Genomic DNA, 20,344 nt, shown 5'->3' on the forward strand with positions numbered 1-20,344 from the left:
TATCGGAAAACTCACCCCTGGTTTTGAAGGGTTCCAACACTGCTGTTCTTGTGTATATGAAATGTTATTACAAATGTTGCACATGTTTAGCAAAGATTGAATCTCTAAACAGAATGCTAGGAGTAATGTAAGTGTGAACAGAATTGAAGGAAAAAATGTTCAAACGTTGTCAGAAGTATTATTATTTAATTTCCTCTTTGTGATTTAAGTTAGGTGGTTCTTCTCAGGATGAATGAACATCAGAATTACTTGATAACCTTTAAGTGTTAAAAGCAAAATGATTGTTTCAAGGACAACAGACACATCTTTATAAAGTATAATGGGATCACTGAATTGACACACTGACTATTATTAGGTAAAGGAATAAATCTTGACAATACATTTCTTATTGAGCTGCTCCTGATATAATGTAGAGAATTTCTTTAAACTAAGCAATAGATATAAATCAGAACGATAATAATCAAATGTTTAATTGAATTCAAACTGTACGAACCCATGTCATGAGCACAATGGGCTGAGTTGTTGGGAGCTGTAGGTGGGAGGGGAAAGAAAAGTTGGAAATGTAAAGCAAACTGGAGGTGGTCTGGATGAGACAGGCCAAGGCTGGTATTGCTAATGTCCCTTTGAGTTAAACACTTTTTTTTCTACATATGACTTTGTCCTGAGTTTACCTGGACAAAACCAAAGATCTTATTATCTGGCGATGTAGTCAGATTGACGGTGAAAAGTTATTTCAGAAAAAAATACACTTTTCCTCTTCTGAAGGTGGCTTTTGGTTCCATGGCTAGTTTTGGCTCACTAATAGCTTGCCATATTTGCCACTTGCCCCTCAGACAGTGAGAGTCAACAGACCAGTCAGTAACTGTCAGCAATATAGACAGCAAACTGCTCAACAATTGTCTGCTTATTTCTGATATTGGGTCTTGTCACAACACTGTTGGTCAGTGTAAATACCAGAAAGCCCATGTGAATTGGATGTTTCCATTTCCAAACTTGTCCAGGGACAATGCTGGATGCAGGGGCCATCTGTTCAGCTCCAGTGTCAGACATCCAAAGATTGATGGAGGAGCACCTTGGGACTTACGAAAGGTGCCCTTGCAGGTGCTCATAAAGATGGCTGTGCACAGGAACCATATCAAATTTTAACAGCACAGAGTATTTTAATTACAGGTCTCCTTCCATCAGTGTAGTCTTAACACTGTAGCCGCCATCCGTCAACGACAAGTTTATACCAGCAGCCTAGCATAAGAATGGTTGTCATTTTCGGCATAAATATTTTCTAATCAACTGTTCCGAGATGTTAATGAACACTTCTGCAGCAAGTGGGACTTGAACATGGGCCTCCTGGTATAGAGATAGTACACTACCATGACGCCACAAGTGTTCCATGTCACTTTGGACATCAATCCTCAGGCACAATCATCCTCAAACTCAAATATGTTTCATCATGAGTGGCTGGAATCAGGGTTCCTCCCAATACATTTGTCGGAGACAGAAGGTAGAGGTTGCATATTAACAGTGAACAGTGTCTGCCATTGTTTTCATAATTCATTTAACCTTTCACCTATAAACATTTTGTACAAACAAGAACACAATGGAGGATTGTGGGAATACATAATTAATTTGTCTTGTGAGAAGGATTTTTATAATTCACCAACGACTTCATGCCTCTTTGAGCAAGACTGCCTATTAAATCTAATTAATGCTAGAATTGAAAGATTTTTTACTTGCACTGGAGACTGATGGAGACTGCCAAAACTCATTGCCCACAATAGCTATTAGAGCAGAGAGACCTTCATTTATTGTATGTTGATCAGATTCAAACACCAGTCAGAGTGATGTCAGGACAGTGTCATTTATATAATTAGGGGATAGGTGGTGTAGTGCTAATGTCACTAGACTAACAAGCCAGGACCCCAGGCTAATTTTCTGGGGATATGGGTTTGAATCATAGAAACATAGTAAGCAGGAGTAGACCATTCAATTTTTTGAGCCTGCTGTGCCAATCAATACGATAATGGTGGATCATCCAACTCAATAGCCCTTTCTCCATCCCTCCAGCCCCGATATCCTTTGATCCCTTTAGTCCCGAATGCTATATCCAACTCCCTTTTGAAATCATACAATGTTTTGACCTTGACTGCTTTCTGTGGTAGTGAATTCTACGGATTCACCACTCTATGGAAGAAGAAATTTTTCCAAATCTCATCCTAAATGATTTACCCCATATCTTTACCTGTGACTCCTCCACCATCAGGAACATTCTTCCAACATCTATCGTGTCTAATCCTGTTCAAATTGTAGAGGTTTGTATGAGATCACTAGCCCCTCCACCACCATTCTTCTGAACTTCATTGAATATAATCCTAACCCATTCAATCTCTCTTCAAACTTTCTGCCATCCCAGGAATCAATCTGGTGAACCTTCGCCAAACTCTGTCTATAGCAAGAACATTCCTCCTCAGATAAGGAAACCAAAACAATACTCCAGGTATGGTCTCACCAAGGCCCTACACAATGGCAGCAAAACATCCGATGTCCTGTGTACCACCCTTCTCACTATGAAGGGCAATATACTATTTGCCTTCTTTACTGCCTGCTGTACCTATATGCTTACCTTCAGAGACTTGTATGTGGTCACCTAGGCCTCCCTGTATGTTCCTTTCTCTCAATTTATAGCCATTCAGATCACTTTTATCTCACTATTTTTACTACCAAAGGGGATAACATCACATTTAGCCACATTAGAATGCATGTGTCATGCATGTGCCCACTCACTCAATTCGTCCAAATCACACATTTCTGCATCCTCCTCACAGCTCACCTGCCCACCCACCTTTATGTTATCTACAAATCTGGAGATATTGTATTTCATTTCCACATCCAAATCATTAATATATCTTGTGCAGAGCTGGGATATTGGCACTGATACCTGAGGTACTCCATTAGTCACTGCCTGCCATCAGAAAAAGACTTGTTTCTTCCGAACAAGGGAAAATGGTAAAATTTGAAATCAATATTAAAAAACTGACTTAATAGTAATCATGTAAGCATTGCTTATTGCTGTAAAAATCCAACTGGTTCACTAATGCCCTTTGCAGAAGGAAAACCACCATCCTTACCCTGCTTTGGCCCATATGTGACTCCAGACCCACAACACTGTGGTTGACTCATAACTGTCCGTGGGCAATGAATGCTGACATAGCCAGTGATACCTACATCCCATGAACAAATAGAATTAGTCAGACAAAATCTACTCGTCCTAAATGACCTAGATTGGACTAATTTAGTTAGTCTTGATCACAAGTGGGATCATCTGGATTGGTACTGTATACTAAATAAACAAACAAGGCTAATATTATCATTTATTTCAGTGTAAATGAAGCAGTAACTTCAGGCAAAGGCTGGTTGTACAAATCAATGGCAAGCACTCAAAGCTGCCAACCAAGTTGTGCTTCTCTATTGTTAGCCACAGAAACATCTCACTGTCTGCCTCTGCATTGATATGATTTGGAGATGCCGGTGTTGGACTGGGGTGGAAAAAGATAAAAACTAGCGCTGAAAATGTGTTGCTGGAAAAGCGCAGCAGGTCAGGCAGCATCCAAGGAACAGGAGAATCGACATTTCGGGCATCAGCCCTTCTTCAGGAATGATAAAAATTACACAACACCAGATTATAGTCCAACAGGTTTTTTTGGAAGCACTAGCTTTCAGAGCGCTGCTCATTCATCAGGTGGTTGTGGAGCATAAATGATGGTGAAGGAGCAACTTGCGTTAAATCTTTAATCCATCACACTGACTGCAACTTCACCAACTTCAGGAGCAACCTGTTGGACGATAACCTGGTGCCGTGTGATTTTTAACTCTGCATTGATATGTAACTAATGTTGCAGTGCTGCTGAACACGAGTCAAGTTTGGCACAGACAGTTATCTCTTGTTAGAAGAAACATAAGTACCCATTTGACAATCTGATAAACTGATAAGTGCTGCCAATCAATGTCCCCAGCACAGGAAGTGAACTATTAAAAATCTGCAGTATTTTTCAGTTAGTAATTGGCTTTGATGATTTTAGAACATTAAATTTAGAATGATGAAAAAAGTTTTGTTTTCTATCTCTTTATTTCTATCCAAACTTTATTTCTCGTTCTAGACCTTTTTGAATCTACCCATTTAAACTCACAATTTCATTCTCAGTCCATTATGCTGTTAACTTCACAATCCTTCAATCTGATTGCTTAAGGAGATGCTCTGGTCACTCAGTTATCCCTTTGCACTTCCAGCAACTTGTCACTGAAAAAACGTTAAACCTAAACATGCAAGTAGAAATCTAATGAACTTGATTCAACACATGCTGTTTGGCAATGTTTTGCAAAGGCAAAGTCTGGGCTATTCTATTTTTGAACAGATCTCCTTTGGCTAAATTAATCAGACATAAACTTCTCCGTGCTCCATTTTTCAATGTCTATTAAATATTTATGTATAAACTGCTAGAAGAAGATATTACATGGTTATGAAAAAAAAACTGAACTTGATCAAATTATAACAAGGTCTGAGAAACACAGACACAATTAAAGCACTGGCTGCTGTCTCCCTCTCTGTTGTTCAGTCATTACCTAACCTCCACACAATCCTCCCTCTGGCTAGTCTGTGGCCTGCTGTGCTGCTGCATTGTACACAACCACTCATCTGCTATCACATATTGGCTTGACCGGATTTCAACTTGCTGTTTTCTTTGAAAAGTTCATTTTTATTTTTACAGGGGCAAAGCATAAAATCAACTTTGAATTTTTTTTTCATACTTGTATCAGACAAGCTCTTGTCATCTACTTAAAATGTCAACAAGCAAATGGATTCGGCCAAGTTCAGAGAATTTCCTTTCAAATCTCACTCAAAAAATAATCCTTCTTGCTGTCAATGTGGAACGAAATAGATTTATTATGGGTGGAAAGTCTCTTTGGATTATTATGCAACATCACAAGCCTAAAGACCTTCTTTGGTTGTTGTTTCTACTGAAGACTTAATTGCATCCTTTCAGAATACATTGAGGTTGTTATTATAATGAAGGAAAATTTATTGCTCAGTTGTATGTTGTTAATGACGAAGATAGGGGTCTTTGTAGGAGTTACTGCCTCTGAAGTATATTTGAATTGTACAAAGATAAAAAGCAAAGAGGACAAAAGTAAACAGGACAAATAATGTCAGATCTACTCAACTAGTCAGACTGGAGAATTTCTACCGACGCATGCACAGTTTGAAGCAGTAAATGTGGGAACTTCAACTTTGTATATAGAAACTATAACAAAGAAAAGCAAAGGAAGTAAGACAGAGATAAACGAAACAGAATTATAGTGTGAAAAGATCATTTAATTAAATTACAAATAATAATTAAAATCTGAAGGAATGCTACAGTTGTAAAATTAAGTTTTCAGTGACAGAGTTTATTAAGCATTAACAAACTGTTCTTAAAGGTTCAAAAAAATTTACTTCCACTTTAATGGACATCTAACTTTTCTGACATGTTTAGCGGGTAAACAGAAACACAGCAAGCTGTTAAATATTTAGAGTGTCCAATTTCTAAACCAGCATCTGAAGGAGCAGGGCATCTTAGTCATCAACTTTGTTACTTCCCTCTTAATAGTGTGAATCCAGACATCCAAAACTGGTGTTCAGTTTACTCCCTCAGAGCACTGATAGCCTCACCATTGTCCATACTGTAAACTCAGGGCTACTGAACCCAGATGTCACATCCTTCTTCGTTGCTTATTGCCACACATCTGCACAAAACTCACGAGAATGTCAAACATGTTTTGAACTGTGAAACCATAAGACGTAGCAGCAAAAACAGGCTCTTAATGTTGACAAAACAAAACAGTGTGGTGATCTTTCAGCAGCACATGGTGGTATCTCTTGCAAACATGGCAGTCTCTTGGCACAGCAAGGTGGTCTCCCAGCCCAGAATGGCAATCTCTTAGCACAGCATGATCATCTTTCAGTAGCAAGTGGTGGTCTCTCGGCCCAGTGTGACCTCAGCGTGAATTTCTGGTCCCCAGCTGAATCCAATGTGATCTCCAGTGTAGAGAGTAGTTAATAAAGCATACAGTGTTCTCAACTTTGTTGGTTGAGGCTTACAGTAAAAGAGCCAGGAAGTGACATTTAGTTTGTACAAGACATTTGTTTTGATGTATTATTGTCAAATGTATCTAGGTACAGCAAAAAGTTATATTTTGTTCAGTTTTGTGCACCACATTTGTAGGAAAATTGCGAACGCTTTGGAGAGAATGCAGAAACAATTTACGAGGATGGTTCCAGCAATGAGAAACTGCAGTTATATGGATAGGCTGAAGAAGTTGAGACTGCTCTCCTTGGAGAGAAGGCTGAGGAGATTTGATAGGGGTTTTCAAAATCATTAGCTGTCTGGAAATAGGGAGAAGCAGTTCACTTTTGTAATAACGAGAGGTCATCAATTTAAAGTGATGTGCAAAGATGACGTGAGAAAAAAAAAGTGTAGCTAAGGTTGGAATGAGCTGCCTGGAAATATGGTGGAGGTAGGGTCAACTGAGGCATCTAAAAGGACATTAGATGTTTAGTTAGATCGAAAAGGTTTGTAGGGAAAAGGGGAAATGGCAGGAGATCAGCACTAGGTAACAGAACCAGTACAGGGACGATGGTCCAAATAATCTCTTTCAGTGCTGCAACAAATCTGGTGTTATTACCTAGTCCTTTAATAAAATCAGCTTGGCTCTAATTGCTCTACATTTTCACTGAGTTGTATTCTTTAATACTGTCCTTCAGTCAGACAAGAATATCTCTTTCATCTACTTCATATTGGAACAAAACATCTTTGCTCCTCAGATCCGGCCTCAAGTGTAGTCCCAAGTTGAGTTGATCCACCATAGACTTGCCTGAAATACTCTTACACAACCTCCCCTTGACCTCGCTTTCCTCTTTTAACACACTCCTTAAACCTAACTCCATGCCAACCTCCAGATCACTTGACCTACATGCCCTTGTGTGGTACAGTGACAAACCTGATGTTACAATGCCCCTGTAAAGCGCCTTGGTCCAATTACAAGCTGTTCAAAACATTGTATGCATACCAGTGGTTGTTATTATTGTTGTTATGCCTTTGTTACATTCAGGCTCATTACCCATCACATGAAAAAAACAACTCCTGTTCCCTTCCCTCCTTTGTGTTGAGACAGTCTCTAGATTCTCCTTCCGATTCAAGAATCACTTCTCACCTACAACTGATGGCTTTGTCCATGCATGCAGCTGTAAACTCAGCCTTATTGATTGTGGCCTCCTCTGCAATTCCTTCAATGATCACTGCCCGTCTATTGAGTGGACTCCAGCCATTGGAGTCCTGCACATTACCAAATTCTGTCCAAGCTTCCCACTAAAACTCATTCCATCACTTCTTGGGAAGTCTCCTCCAACAAATAACTTCATACCTCCATCCCCTACACTCCAAACCACTCACCAATGCTCAATGGCTCATTAATCTCAGCTCTGTGAAACACTTCAGAATATTTTCTATAGAGAACGTGTGCAAGCTGCTGCTGATTCTGAGTCAGGTACAACTCTGTCTTTTTCTGAAGGCTAAAGTTTATCATGTTAGTTATGACAGTTGCTTTTCACAGTATACAATACTCAAGGTGTATTTATGAGAAAAGTAAACACTATTTTCTTTAATAATTAAGCTCCAAGTAGAAACAATGAAGCACTGATGTGTTATAATAATGTAAATAAAATTATTAGAATACACTGTATTTTACAAAGCAAATATAAAACCTTACCGTGTTAGTTAAATATTTCCATTCTGCATACAGTTGGAGAGAGACAGTAATCTAATGTAAATCCATTATCACAGAATTATGACAGAACGCAATTACAAATTTCCGTGTATCCTATAGACTTGCTCAACCTTCAGAATGAGGAACATGATTAGTTTGGTTACCCACTGACAACAAAGATTTTCCAGCACTAACCCCATAACAGATAAACTCTTCTGGGGAACAATTTCTGCTCAATAATAGCGACCAAGTCGTCCATGTGTGCCACATGTGTGAAATGCATTGTATAAATGTTAATATTGTGCCTGACCGGTTAGCTCCAAACACCACACGGGGCAGCTTTTTTTGTAGGGGGGGGGTGGGAAACACAGGAATAAAATCGCATACTCACCATCCGAAAGCAATTTCAGCAAAGGTCAGCGTCCCGAATTGACAACTACTTCTCAGATGTGGAAGCACATTGTCGAGCTCCTTCCAGTTGCCGGGCAGTTTTACTCGGCAGCACAGGACAAAGGTATCACCAACATTGTGTGTACAGTTCACACACTGCCGCCAGCATTCCGCCAAACGATCCCGTTCCTGCCACTGGATGATTCCCACTGAAGGAAAGCCACCGCTATCCCAGCGTTGCTAGGAGACAGGGTGTTTCTGACCTGAATTCTGAGGTAAGTTTGCTGTTGCCCAGGAAGGCGAGGCAGCACGCGCTGCCCTTCATTGAAATGCAACAGCAGAGAGCCCGGCAAGCTGCAAATGCAAAGTTCGAATCAAACGCAACTATCTCACTCCCTATTGTTACCAGACAGCAGCACAGATGTTTTTGCAATTTGCACTAAAGGTCGTGGTTACCATGGCCCAATTAGTCTCCCTTTTTTTTTCCATGAAAATCCAGATTGCACCAGCTGATACAAACTCCCCCAGGCTTTCTCCTATTGACAGGCTATTTCCTTCCAGTCTGTACCAGCGACAACCACATTAAGTATTTTCAATTAGTGTTCTTGTACAGTCACCCTCTCTCAATAAGAGTGTACGTTGAACCACGAATACTCTTCACGGTTGCGGTTTTGCTCATTTCCATTAGTGACCTGAATCCATCTCAGTCATTAAAACAGCAATATGATCCTTAAAAGCAAGGCATCAATATCCAGTAGGTCTAAAAAAAAGGAATATCACAAGCACACCAAAATTTCATGACACTATTGCTTGTACTAGATTGATAGTTGTAAAGGTGAGCAGAAAATCAGTTTACCCAGATAGAGAGCACAACTTAGAGAATGCTCAGTAAACAATAATTGCTCAACTAACCCCTGTAGGTATCAAAACTATATATAGAACAATTAACCCCCGAGAGTGTTACAAAACACTTGCTTAATTGAAAGATTCAAATCAAGAGAGCTTTGTCCATATTTAATTATATCACTCATACAATGATACTGTTTTTGGCTTTAATGGTCAAGGGTTTTCTTTTTATTTGGCCACATTTTAGAATAAGGGGTAGCAGATTTAAAACAGAGGAGAAATTGCTTATAGAGTCATGAGCACAAAAACATACCCTTTGAGCCAATCGGTCCGTGTCAAAAACAATCCCAAAATGAACTAGTCCTACCTGCCTGCTCCTGGCCCATATCGCTCCAAACCTTTCGTATTCATGTACTTATCTAAGTGTCTTTTAAACATTGTGACTGTGCCTGCATCCACCACCTCCTCAGGAAGTTCATTCCACATGCAAACCGTCCTCTGAGTGAAACATTTGCCCTTCATGTCTTCTTTAGATCTCTCTCCTCTCACCTTAAAAATATGCCCGCTAGTCTTGAAATCCCCCATCCTAGAGAAAGACTCCTACTATTAACTCTATATGTACCCCTCATGATTTTATCAACCATTATAAGGTCACCTCTCAACCTTCCAGTTGTGAATTGTGGAATTCACTTCCCCAGAATGTGGTGGATGCTGGGTATTATCAAATGACGAGCAGGCTTGAAGGGCTGATCCTGCTCCTAGTTTTTATGTTCTTATTCATATATATTATACTTTCAGTCAGATATGTGGAAAGTGTTCTGTGTTTTTCATTCCTTCTAGAATGATATATGCTGTTGAATGCATGATCCCACATCATAAGACTGGTGAAAATGTAAGATTCCTTAGATATATAGAATTTCTCTCTTTCTGTAGTGTGTGCATGAAATATTTCAATAAGGCCGATGTTTTAAATATTAGTTTCAGTTCAAAAAACAATTTCAAATAAAGTTTCTAATTTTTCTTGCCTCGTTGGCTTGTTATGTGCTAAGATATAGAATATTCTATTTTACACCCCAACTGCAGCATCCAGCATTAGCAGATTAGAGAGCACAGTTGAAGACAACATGAGAATCCCTCTCTTCACTTCAAATGATATGCTTGTTCTGAGGAACCCTGTAAATTCACCACAGAACACACCAGATGGCCTCCTTCTTTAGAGACCGCAATTTCCCTTCCCACGTGGTTAAAGATGCCTTCCAACGCATCTCGTCCACATCCCGCACCTCAGCGCCCACCCCTCCAACCGTAACAAGGACAGAACGCCCCTGGTGCTCACCTTCCACCCTACAAACCTTCGCATATACCAAATCATCCGCCGACATTTCCGCCACCTCCAAAAAGACCCCACCACCAGGGATATGTTTCCCTCCCCACCCCTTTCCGCCTTCCGCAAAGACTGTTCCCTCCGTGACTACCTGGTCAGGTCCATGCCCCCCTACAACCCACCCTCCCATCCTGGCACCTTCCCCTGCCATCGCAGGAACTGTAAAACCTGTGCCCACACCTCCTCCCTCACCTCTATCCAAGGCCCTAAAGGAGCCTTCCACATCCATCAAAGTTTTACCTGCACATCCACTAATATCATTTATTGTATCCATTGCTCCCGATGCGGTCTCCTCTACACTAGGGAGACTGGGCGCCTCCTAGCAGAGCGCTTTAGGGAACATCTCTGGGACACCTGCACCAATCAACCACACCGCCCAACATTTCAACTCTCCCTCCCACTCTGCTGAGGACATGGAGGTCCTGGGCCTCCTTCACCGCCGCTCCCTCACCACCAGACGCCTGGAGGAAGAACACCTCATCTTCTGCCTCGGAACACTTCAACCCCAGGGCATCAATGTGGACTTCAACAGTTTCCTCATTTCCCCTTCCCCCACCTCACCCTAGTTCCAAACTTCCAGCTCAGCACTGTCCCCATGACTTGTCTGGACTTGTCATACCTGCCTATCTCCTTTTCCACCTATCCACTCCCACCGTCTCCTCCCTGACCTATCACCTTCATCCCCTCCCCCACTCACCTATTGTACTCTATGCTACTTTCTCCCCACCCCCACTCACCTCTAGCTTATCTCTCTACACTTCAGGCTCTCTGCCTTTATTCCTGATGAAGGGCTTTTGCCCGAAATGTCGATTTCGCTGCTCCTTGGATGCTGCCTGAACTGCTGTGCTCTTCCAGCACCACTAATCCAGAATACCAATATAGGACTGACGCACTTGGCTAACATTAACCAGAATGAGTGAAGGGAATTCCTCTTGATCTCAATTAATTCACAGATTGAAATCTATTTGTTCTGAAGTAGACTAACTCAAGGAGTGTTTTTATGATTTTGTTACCATTCAATGGTAAATCTTAATTGTCTGTCAATGATTTATTTGCATCAAATAGATTGTATCTATTCACACCAAATGGCGGAAGTGAAAGGTGCTTATTCTGGATTACTCAATTTACAATGACCTCTGTTCAATTGCATTCAGCCTCTCCATCTTTGTAAATCAGCTTGGAGATCATCTTCCAGTTCTCTACAAATACGGCTTTCTATATTTTTAGTTTAAGCATTTAATGTTTGAGATGTCAGGTCAGAAACATCTGTCAATCACATCATAATGAACTTTGTATCACAATTGATTTGCAAACAAGCTGAATTAGCTGGGCTTCTACTCTGGTCATGAATCTTTTAAGTCTCCTTTGTCAAATTATGGGAATGTGCGTTTTACCCCAGGCTCATGTTTGCACTGAAGCTCCTGGTCTCCTGGCTGGTACTAATACTGTTCCTCTGGTGCTTGTTCTGCAATTCCTTTTTTCCCACCTTTCACTTTCTACTTGCTTCCTCACTCATAACAATCTTTTTCCTTCCACACGGCCCTTCTTTGTTTCCAGATGTTGCTGATTTTCTCTGCTTCCAAATGAGCTGAATCGAATGCCTCATTCAGAGTTTTGGTGTTTGTAGTTCAGTGAGGAGCACTCCTGACTACCATTCACAAGATTCTATGGCCGGCATCCTGGGCAGCATGGTGGTTCAGTGGTGGACACTACTGCCTCGTAGTTCCAGGGACCTGGGTTTGATTCCAGCCTCGGGCAACTCTCTGTGTAGAGTTTACATATTCTCCCTGTATCTACATGGGTTTTTTCCGGGTGCTCTGGATTTCTCCCACAGTCCAATGCCTCTGAATAAGGCATTCGATTCAGCTCATTTGGAAGCAGAGAAAATCAGCAACATCTGGAAACAAAGAAGGGCCGTGTGGAAGGAAACAGATTAGGTGGATTGGCCATGCTAAGTTACCTATAGTGTCCAAGGATGTAGAAGCTAGATGTGTTAGCAATGGAAAGTACAGGGGTAGGGTAGAGGAATGAACCTGGATGGGATACTGTTTGGAGGGTCAGTGGGGACCCAATGGACTGAATGACCTGCTTTCATAATACAGGGATTCTATGACATTGCTTCAAAATATGAAGACAAAATTGAAGCTGATACTCCAGAGCAAAGGCTGAGCTGCATGTTGGAGTTACTCTTCTTTTAGATAAGATGTGAAATCAAGATCTCTTCTTCTTGCTCGTGTGGACATAAAAAAAGGCTATTTATTGAACAAGAGCAGAGCAATGATTCCCAGTGACCTATTAATGTTTATCCCGTATGAAAAGGAATTATTCCTGCATTTTGACTCCCATAAAGGTAAAGAAATGGCAATATAGTTGCATGATAGGATGTTGTGTAATTTGGAGGGGAACTTGCTGGTGTTTGTATTCCCTTGCACAGTTGCCCTTAACTTTCTAGTCATGGGTTTGAAGGTACCGTATAAGGAGCCTTGCTGAGTTGTTGCAGTGTATCTTGGGGATTGTACACACTGCTGTTACTGTGCATTGGTGGTGAAGGGAGTGAATGCTGAAGGTGCTGAATGGGATGCCAATCATGTGGGCTGACCTGTCTTGGTTGTGTCAAGCTTGAGTGCTTTTGGCTGTGCATTCATCCAGGCAAGTGGGGAGTAAACTATTATACTCCTGGTTAGTGCCTTGTAAATGGTGGAGAGGCTTTGGGGAGTCAGGAAGTGAGCTATTCTCTGCAGGGTTCCTAGGCTCTGGCCTTTTGTTGTAGTTTGAGTCCAGTTCAGTTTCTAGTCAATGATATTCCCACAGGATGTAGATAGTGGGGAATTCAGAAATTGATCCTCACCAGTGATTGTTCGATTTTCTCCTTTTGGACTTGGCCACTGCCTGACACTTGTGTGGTGCAGAGCTTGCCACTTGATATCCAGGCTTGGCTGACATCCAGGTCTTGTTGTATTTGGACTTCAACTACTTCACTATTCAAAGAGCCATGAATAGTGCTGAACACTGTGCAATCATTAACAAATATCCTAATTTCTGACCTTACAATGGAGGGACACTACCCAAAGGAACTCCTTGAGCTGAAATGATTGAATATCAAAAACCATAACTATCTTCTAACTATTGTGTCAGGTATGACTTTGAATTGGGGAGTTTTCCCCTTGACCTCCACTGAGTCCAGTTTTGCTCGGGCTCCTGGAGTCAAATGCAGCCTTGATGTCAAGGGCTGTCACTTTCATCTCATGTCTGGAATTCAGCTCTTTTCTCCATAGAGTCATAAAAAAGTACATCATGGAAACAGACCCTTCGGTCCAATCCGTCCATGCCGACCAGATATCCCAACCCAATCTAGTCCCACCTGCCATCACCCAGCCCATATCCCTCCAAACCCTTCCTATTCGAGGTCAGGAGCTGAGTGACCCTGTCATACTGAGTGTTAGTGGGCATGTTATCACTATGGGGAGGTGGTAGCATAATGGAAATGACATGGGCTAGAAAATCAGAACTCTGGGCAAATGTTTTGGGAATATAGATTTAAATCCCACTATGGCAGGCAGTGAATTTGAATTCAGTAAATAAAATTTTAAATCAAAAGCTCATCTTGCAACAGCCGTGTAACCACTGTCGATTGACATTAAAAACTCATCTGGTTCATTAGTATCCTTTAGGGAAGGAAATCTGCCATCGTTACCAAGTCTGGCCTACATATAACACTAGATCCATAACAATGTGGTTGACTCGGAATTGCAGCTGGGAAATAAATGCTGAACCCTATGATGCCCATATCTCATGAACAAATAAATGCTGTTTGATAGAATTGCCAACAATCCTTACCATCATTCTGATAACTATTGAGAGTTGACTCTTATGGCAGTAATTGCCTGAGTTGGACATGTCTTGCTATTTGTGGATAGGATATACAAAGGCAATGTTGCTCATTGCCAGGTAGATGTTCAAAGCAGAAGGCTGGGAGAACACAGCAAGCTAAGCAGTTTCAGGAGGTGGAGAAATCGACGTTTCAGTTGTAACTAGGTAGATGTTCAGTCTGGTTAATAACACATTTACTGCTGTAGAGGTTTCCTAGGCACACAAACACTGGTGTGTTTCCTATAACATGACAATGACTGCATTTCATCTGCAATGAAGCATGTTGTGACATCTGGTGGTCATGAGCAGCTCAATGAAATTTAAAATACTGCGATCATTTGCAAATCTTATGTCACTCTTAGCTGCCCTTACTTGTGAGGGTTTCAGCTTTTTATTGTTACTTTTAAGTTGTGATAATTGCATAAAAGAATTCCAGAGGGTGAGCTCCGACAGATTGTGACCTATATTTTTATACTTACAAGTGCAATAGCATCCCATGGGACTGACCACTTGTTCTTGTCGAATGTAGTGTTGAAAATCATGCCAGGTGTTTACCACATTCTCATGTATCCAATCACAGAAATTGCTGGAGAAACTCAGCAGGTCTGGCAACATCTGTGGAGTGAATGCAGAGCTAGCATCTCAAATCCAGTTCTGAGGAAGGGTCACGGGGCTTGAAACATTAACTGTGCATTCTCTCCACAGATGCTGCCATCCCTGCTGAGTTTCTCCAGCAACTTCTGTTTCTATTTCAGATTTCTTTGTCTTATTTACTCATGTATTTAATGATTGGTAACATGTATCACATAGAAACTAGGAACAGGAGTAGGCCATTTAGCTTTTTAATTTGCCCTGCCATTCAATCTGATTTTATATCTCAAAACCATATTCCCACATGTTCTCCATACCCCTTGTTGCCTTTAATATCTAAAAAATTATCAATCTCTTTCTTAAATAACTTAGTGACCCAGCCACACTGCCACACGAATTTTTCCAATGGAACCAATTGTCACATGTGCTAATAACGTATAAAAGATAATGCATAACAACAGCAGGTTATAATATGAAACCAGAAGTAGAACATTTAAAATATTGAAGAGAAATGGCTCTTTCCCTGCTGTAAAACTCCATGACTCTCAGTTTAGAGAAGCAGTTTGCAAAGAGTTAAAATGTTTATTTTAAAATGTTTTTCTCACAATATGATAAGCTGCAAAATATCTGGATGACATATCATTCTATACATTCTTCAAAGCATTGTCCTTTGTGAATGAAATGCTTCATCAACCCCACAAACTCATGTCAAAATCAATAAAGCTGGGAAGCTAGATCAGCTTTATTCATTCCAAAGCTAGTTAGGGATAGAATATTTGCTGAAAAGAGGGACATACTGTTAAAACTTTACATTGCATACTCATCAGGACTGATGCAAGAATGCCAATTTTCAAATGATTACAACAATCTACATCACAGGAGGAAAGGATGTTGATTGGTTCACAAGTTGATTGGCCTAGGCATTGTCATGAAAGCAATATCATAGCAAGCCATGGCAACACCTCAGCCAATGAACTTGCACCCAATCAGCCCTCTTTTCATCTGCATTATAAATTGTTCTGACTATTTGAAATTTGGCTTTCCAGCATTTGTCCTAATAAATACAGGAAGAAAAGTTTCCGCAGCATGTTTCTTTCAGCAATATTCAAGCTCTGTGCTACCAAGCAAATGTTTATGTAGAAAATTAGTTTTATGATTATTCCTAATCTTGCCCAGTATGTATTTTGTTGTCCAAATGCAGAGTCCCCATGCATTCCCATTAAGGCTGCAAATGTGAGTGGTGTCAGTACTGGGGACCACTGGAAGTATGAATCTAGGATTGCATACATTCATTTTGGTGGAACATATTATTTTGCTTTGCATTGAATTGTTAATAACTATGTGAAATAAGATGTGCTTTCATTTCCCAACTCTCACCAAATTCTGTTCACTTATCATCTTTATACTCACTGACCTACACTCGCTCCCATCCATCACCATCTCAAATTTATTTCCAGCCTTACCCTTCATTTTTGTAACCTGTTCCTACAACCTCCTGAGAAAATTGTAGTCATTCACTTCTGGCCTCTTGTGCACCCCTTTGTTTCCTTTGAAAGCATTGGTAATACCCTTAGCTTTGTAATTCCCTTTTTTATGACATGTCGAGAGGAAATGTATCTGCACAGACTGTTGGGTCATGATAGTTGTCTTCCTAGTTTGTATCCTCTCTTTGTGCCAATGAACCTTCAGCTCTGTTGACTCCCATGTTCTATCAGACAAGCTATCTCCTATAAGCTGGTTGTCTTCCAAGGTAGATAGCAATCACCCCATAGTTGGCAAGATGCCAGCGGCTCCAAATATGGTCCTTGTTACAGCTTTTGAATTGTGGAAATTGGCAGTCCATATCCTTAGATTGTCAATTGCTCCTCATCCAGTTCTGCCTCCAGGCAAAAGTCTTGTATTTGGGATTGCATCACAGAGCCGTCATGACCCTGCTCCTCTATTTAACCAGGTCTTCCATCTTCCTGCCTGTCATCTGGAAGCTCCTAAAGCTAAACCCAGCAAATCTTACAGAAGAGAAACAATCCATCAGACTCACTGGGTGGAGTTTAAGGATCTCAATTCTGGCTGCCTCCTGGCTGGAGAGGTGGTGACAAAACTGGAACAGCCTATCCCTGAGCCAGTCAATCATGCACTTACCTCGCTTGGTCCTCGGTGGCTCAGTGGGAATTTCCCAGCACCAGGATCTGCTGGCTAGTCAATCGCTAAGTTTTTTGTTGAATTCAGTCATGGGATGAGGGCATTGCTAGCCAGGTCAATCCCCAATTGTTAAGACTCAACCACATTGCTGTGGGTCTGGAGTCACATGTAGGCCAGACCAGGTAAGGATGGATGTTTCCTTTCCTAAAGGACATTTGTGAACCAGATGAGCTTTTCCTGACAATCAACACTGGATTCATGGTCATAATTAAACTGTTAAGTCCAGATATTTATTGAATTTAAATTCCACCATCTGCCATGGCATGATTCGAACCCAGCTCTCCAGAACATTACCTGGTTTTCTGGATTAACCAGTCCAGCGACAATACCACTATGTCATCACTTTCCTGTCAGGAGAGGTGGGCTCATTGTGCTCAGTGGCGGTTGGTGGGGGGATGGTGGTGGATGTTTGTTGGTGATGTATGGGATTGGGCAACCCTGTCCAGTAGTGTGTGTTTCCCTTGGTCATGGGCTATTTTCATAAGAGGGGTTGTGTGCTGATATGCCACAGGCTTACCTGTCATGCAGCATACCTGCAACCATTACCCACATGTTAGGGTGCCCTCACACTGCCTGCTTGAATACTGGTGATGGTGGAATCATCAAGCGGATACTCACAGATATCAAATTGTCCTCCAGGTGCAGAGGGTATCCTTGACCTTCCTCAGCTACCTGAAGGGGAAGCATTAAATTTTATACTCAGTGAATCTATGCTTATCTTCATCCCTAATGTCAAAGTCACGTAGGTTAAAATTCTCTCAGACATTCACTCTGTATATCCTCCCATATTCTTCTGTTACCAACAGTTCCCCTTCAAAAGGAACATAGAAAATAGAAGCCATTTGACCCTTCAAGCCTGCTCCACCAATCAATGTGATCATGGCTAATCGTCAAGCTCAATAGACTGGAGCTATTTTCCCTGGAGCGTCAAAGGCTGAAGGTGACCATATAGAGGTCCTGAGGGACATGGATAGGGTGAATAGCCAAGGTCTTTTCCCCAAGGTAGGGGAGTCCAAATCTAGAGGGCATAGGCTTAAGGTGAGAGGGGAAAGATTTAAAAGGGACCTATAAGGGGCAACCTTTTCACGCAGATGGTGTGTGTATGGAATGAGCTACCAGAGGCAATGGTGGAGGCTGGTACATTTATAACATTTAAAATGCATCTTGATGGGCAAATTATTAGGAAGGCTTTAGAGGGATATGGACCAAGTGCTGGCAAATGGGACTAGTTTAATTTAGGATATCTGGTTGGCATGGACGGCTTGGACCAAAGGATCTATATATGTGTGTTGCACATCTCTATGACTCTACAACTCAATATCCTAGTCCCACTCTCCCCCTCTTCTCCCTTGAACCCTTTAGCTACAAGAGCAATATCTGCATCCTTCTTGAAATTAGGATATTTTGGCCTCAGCCATTTTCAGCAGTGAATTCTGCTGAATTTCTGGCTCAGCCTCAGACATACTTTGCAGCAGAACTTCTGCCGTGTAATCATCCTCTCTGTCAGGAAATTAGTTTCTGACATCTTCAGGTATTTTAAATGTTTGATGTCAAAGGGCGGGCTACATACACAGTTGCCACGTAGTAAACACTGAGACTTTGCACATTTGCCAATTTAGCATTCATTTGTATAGATATTGATGGTGGAATCAGGCTGTTTCAGAGCAAGAATTGCTGTTAAAAAAGAAATCTAGTTTCAGGTGATGAATTATTGGACAAAGGGGACTTCATTTCTACCCAAATTCTGAATCCTGGGCTCTCATTCCATAACCTGTGAGGATTGCCTGAAAACACAGGAAGGCAAAAATCATACATTTGTGATATTGTTTTGAAACTACATGGATAGGAATAAGGTGCAAATGCCTAATGATTTTCCAGAATTATTGACATTTCTAGCATAGAAAGAGATCATGAGAAATCACATCAGGAGAAGGCCATTCAGCCCATTAAGCCTGCTCCACCACTTCATAATATCATGGCTGATCTCATTGTGTCCTTAACTGCTTCTGTCCCCAACCTTGATTCCCTCAATGATCAAAATCTTTCAAATTCAGCCTCGAATATATTCAATGACCCAGTTTCATTGCTGTCTGGGCAAGAGAATTCCAGAGCTTGATGACTTTCAGAGAAGAAATTCCTCCTTATTTCATTCTTTAATGAGAAAGCCCTTGCTTTTAACCTGCGTCCCCTAAATCTAGATTCCCAAGAGAGGGAACAACTTTTCAGTTTTTAATCTATCAAGCCTGCTCAGAATCTTCCATGTTTCAGTGGCATTTGTCCCTACTGTCCTTCTGCCCCTTACTGCATCATTCTGAAGTTAATCCCATTCTCTCTCTCTCTCTCTCTCATATGTACACATGCATGCACAGATATACAGACATACACACGCATATACACACCCATGCACACACATCTCCAGTGGTCCTATATCTTTCTCAGCAGAAAATGTTAATTCAGGTTTCCTGGAGGCAAAACATCCAAATGCATAAAGACAAAAGCAAGATACTGCCGATGCTACAAATCTGATGAAAGGCCATTGAACTAACGCAATAATTTTGTTTCTCTCTCCACAGATGCTGCTTAACGGGCTGAGCATTCCCAACCATTTCTGCATTTTCTTTCATGATCTGGCAATTATCTGCAATAAGTAAACTTCCCCTTAATTAACATATCTCTTTGTTCTTTCAGTGACATCCTAAAATTGATGTTTCTTGTATCTGGCTCAATGATTTGACTTAATGACTATTAATTAACACAGACAAGAATTGTATAAAGATGTTTTAAATTGTTTAAACGTAGTGAACCTGCTGTGTTACAAATCAGCTGGCAACAATACCTCAAGGCACGCCATTGGACAGAAAAATGTTTGCCTTAACATGAAAGTGTCATTGGCTTAGCCCAGTTAATGAACAACACAAGAGTTTACCTCCATCCATGCAGCTTTTTATTAGCCTGAATGCTGTTCCAGTTAATGGCTCCTCAAAACAGAGGAGAGACTAGTAAGCACCTTGAGATAGAATTCTGCAGTGATGCTCCTGATCATGTTTAGAATTTAGCTGGAAGATTAGAGGAAGCTACATTTCACACATCACTGCTCCACACTGCACAGCTGAAATTAAGCTCTATTGTTGTTTATTAACCGGGGTCAGCCTATGATGCTTTGTGTTCGTGACAGAGTAAAAACCCAGTTTTACACATGTGTCAAGAGGCCATTGCTACCAGGTGATGTATATAGCACAGCAACCTTTACTAGCTGCACTACAGTAAGGG

At 41.1% G+C, this 20,344-nt stretch overlaps 1 protein-coding gene and 1 long non-coding RNA gene across 4 annotated transcripts in view; one reads left to right on the top strand and one right to left on the bottom strand.

Moving 5' to 3' along the window:
- The window catches only part of LOC140481205 (uncharacterized), a 152,733-nt gene extending 144,399 nt beyond the window's left edge, over positions 1-8,334 (bottom strand). The window contains exon 1 of one of the 2 annotated variants that reach the window (XM_072577036.1): positions 8,186-8,334. The gene's annotated coding sequence lies outside the window, so the exon portion shown is untranslated. Of the gene's footprint in view, positions 1-7,797; positions 8,062-8,185 lie in introns of those variants that run through there. The other variant, XM_072577037.1, reaches the window with a different exon arrangement.
- A 37-nt stretch (positions 8,335-8,371) lies between these two features.
- The window catches only part of LOC140481206 (uncharacterized), a 30,266-nt gene continuing 18,293 nt past the window's right edge, over positions 8,372-20,344 (top strand). For both annotated transcript variants that reach the window (XR_011961480.1, XR_011961479.1), the window contains exon 1: positions 8,372-8,459. This is a non-coding gene — a long non-coding RNA (uncharacterized lncRNA). The remainder of the gene's footprint in view (positions 8,460-20,344) is intronic.

Source organism: Chiloscyllium punctatum, chromosome 9, assembly GCF_047496795.1.
Source record: "Chiloscyllium punctatum isolate Juve2018m chromosome 9, sChiPun1.3, whole genome shotgun sequence".
NCBI classification, from domain to species: domain Eukaryota; kingdom Metazoa; phylum Chordata; class Chondrichthyes; order Orectolobiformes; family Hemiscylliidae; genus Chiloscyllium; species Chiloscyllium punctatum.